The sequence below is a fragment of the Acomys russatus genome, chromosome 30 (assembly GCF_903995435.1).
Source record: "Acomys russatus chromosome 30, mAcoRus1.1, whole genome shotgun sequence".
NCBI lineage: Eukaryota > Metazoa > Chordata > Mammalia > Rodentia > Muridae > Acomys > Acomys russatus.
The window spans coordinates 39,367,100-39,370,697 of NC_067166.1; positions in this window are offsets into that span (position 1 = coordinate 39,367,100).

The window sequence follows — 3,598 nt, forward strand, 5'->3', positions numbered from 1 at the left end:
TATTTATTGGGTTTTATTATTGTTTTCTTTTGCTCTTACAAAAGGAAATATTTTATCGGGGCTGGCTTACATGTAGTTCAGAGGTTTTGTCCATTATGATTGTGGGAAACATGGCGGCATGCAGTCAGACATGGTGCTGGAAAAGGAGCTGCGAGTTCTACATCTTGATTCACAGGCAGCAAGGAGGGATTGCCACACTAGGCCTAGCTTGAACATATATGAGACCTCAAAGCCCGCCCCCACAGTGACACACTTCCTCCAAAAAGGCCACACTTACTCCAACAAGGCCACACCTCCTAATAGTGCCACTCCCTATGGGCCAAGCATTCAAACACATAAGTCTACAGGGGCCATTCCTGTTCAAACCACCACAACAGTTAAATGCCAACTTAAGCACCCCCCCATCACCAACCCACATGATAGGAACAGAGCTTCAGCCCAGCCCAACTAGGTTAATTAGAGCAAGGGTTAACTGCAAACTCCAGAGTAGTTCCTAACGTTAATGTGTGTAAAGTTTATGCCTTGTGTGAAAGCTCTTGCTTCTGAGACCCATATCTGCACACACATTCCTTCATTCATGCATGGTTTAGAACCCAGGCTTGTGATGCCATCAGCTGTCCTGTCTCCCACCTGGTTTAGATACCCCATTGTTACAGTAGCTCGCAAATTCCCTTTTCTAAAGCTCCCGTCTAATAAACTTACTAGAGATTTTATTTCTAAATAAATGTTTTCTGTTTTTATAAGCTTGCTTTTAAATGAGTCATAGTTTTCCCCTCCTAGCATTGTAAGGTTTATGGAGTGGAGTCCAAGTTCTCCTTTAAACAAGTTGGATATATGGGTACATTTGTGCAAAATGTTAGCCTCAGACTGAAATGATCCAGTATTGTAGCTTCCTGGTTGGCCAAGTAAAAGGTGTGTTAACTCCTTATGACTGTGGCAGTATCAGTGTTATTTACAAGGTAGACTGTGAGGTCATTTTGGTATAACTGGAGTATTGAATTTAACACATGATTTATAGTATTTTCAATTTTAGACAACTGTATGTTTGTAATATCAGGAGCATTTCGCATTTCTCGCTGTGTTTAATAGCAGATGAGTTTCTACTGATAATGTGGGACATCAGTTTTATTCACTTCATTTCCTTTTCCTTAAGTAATTCTTTATCTTGCATAGGGCAGAGTTGTAAACCTCACAGTGATAACAAATTCATACAATTATAAAATTGCTAAGCTGAAACTGAAAGAGGCTAAAGCAATGCGTCAGTGGTTTAAGAGCACTGGCTGCTTTTCTAGAGGACCTAGGTTTGGTTTGCAGCACCCGCGTGGTGTGTACAGTCCTCTAACTCCAGAATCCAGGTCATCTGATGCTGTCTTTGGCCTCCTCGGGACCAGTCAAGCATGAACATATGGTGCACAGATAGAGTGCAGGCAAAACACGAAGACACATAAAATAACTTTAAAAGAGGGAACCCAACCCACAGAAAGACTGTTAGGATTGCTACAAACCTTTAGAATGATTTCATTTTGATTTGGAAGGTTATATCTGATGTAAATATCTATTGAGGTCTTTTAAGATGACCAAAGAATTATTTGGGTATTGAACATACACACACACACACACACACACACACACACACACACACACACACACACACACACACACACACACTCAGCATTTGGTTAGTGATATAGCTTAGTTGATAGAGTGCTTTCCATGTCTGTACAAAGCCCTGGCTTTGATCCCAAGCACTGCATAAACCTGGTGTGGTAGCTAGGGCCTGTAATATTAGTGCTAGGGAGATGGAGACGGGAAGATCAGGAGTGCAAGGCCAGCCTAAGACACATGAGCTCTGGCTCAAAAACGCATGCCTTGTGAACATCTGGTTGTGTAGCTCTGCATCTTGAAGAGCATCTGCTGAGTGGCACAATGTTATGAATAGTTGTTTTTTAGGGTGGGTCACAGCTGTAGCCCACGGGACTGTCTCTATGAGTAAGTTCCTAGTCTTGCTTTCTTTCTTTCTTCCCCCCCATTTCTTTCTCTTCTTTCTTTCTTTTTTTTCTTTTTTTTTTTTTTTTTTGATACAGACTTTCTCTGTGTAGCCTTACCTGTCCTGGAATCTCTTTGTAGACCATGTAGACCATGATGGCCTTGATCTCACAGTGATCCACTTGCCTCTGCCTCCCCAAGTGCTGATTACAGGCTCTGGAGCACTGTTTTTAAAGGGGGAACATGTAAAACTTCTTTGCTTTACATGTTTGTGACTTCCCAGTCTTCCTAGACTAGCTATCCTCCCCTCTGTCACCACAACTAGTGCTGTACAACTAGTTTTTACCTCTAACCAAATGATAGCCAATCTTTCTTATTATTTTCCAGTTTACATTTGGTTTCTCAGATTAAACAAGCCTTTTCTCTCCTTCAGGCTTTCGCTCTTTCTTCAGTGTGGGATTCTCTTCCACGTATTTGACTTGTTTTAGGGCAGAAGTTTCAACTTTATTATCTGTTACTCTGCAGCTTATTCTTTGTGAAATTTCCTCACCCGGTCATTTTCCCTCACATGTCACCCAATGTAATTTCATCATGGTTTACGTTAATATCATTCATATTTATAGATTCATTTGCTATCAGTCATGCCATTTAGAACACAATTCTTCAGAGGGCAGAAAATTTGCATGTCCTAACTCCCAACCTAACAACCACATAGTCATTGGTCAGAAGGCATTCATAAAATGATCATCTCTAACGAGGAGAAAGCTCTGAAGGAGAATCTGAAGGTAGCTCATCTCTGTGGTGGTTGTTGAAGATTACCACCATAGCCATTCCTTAAATAGCTCCTCTGTCAGTGTTGTGAATGGTTGTAGCAGGTGTTACCGTGACACTTCAGCCTTTGTCATCTGTCCTCAGCCTTTAGTTTCCTCACATCACAAAGGAGTTGAAGAAGTTCTACTTCAATATAACAGTCCATGTACCTATAGGACCCCACACGGTAACCTCTTCTCTTAGGGGTAGGCTTGCTTTGTAGAGCCTACATGAAAATCCCACCAGTGACGTCATGATGGTTCTGCTCACATGGAGGCAAGAGAATGTCTTAATGTATATACAAGCCATCGGCTCACTTAAAAAAAAAAAAGGCTGAATATTCATCCTAAGAAAAAAATGCATAGCCTCTTGTATAAGTTAATCAAAGGGGAAAAAAATCCTCTTATTGCCTATTTGTGAAAATGGAATAATCTATTCACCCCTCTGTCCTCTTGCACAGAGTGGGATGAGCAAAGGTTGGCTATGTACTTGTGCCCTTTCCGTGAGCCATTGCAGCAAGGCATCCAAGTATGCGTGGAACTCCTTCAGCAGAAGAAAACTGCGAGAACAGCTGGGCCCTCTTCAATATGGAATCTGATAGGAAGTGAAAATGCAGTGATGCTTTAGGCTCTTAAGTACTGACAGTAACCCAGTATTTCCTGACAGTGGGAGTCTTCTTTGCTTGCGTCCCTAAGTCAAAGTAAAGTGTTTATAAATGTTTTGTTCTATACACCTACGGAAAATGCATCATTTCAAGAAATCCATATTAGTGTTTTCTCCTTCCTCCTCTCCTCATATTGCT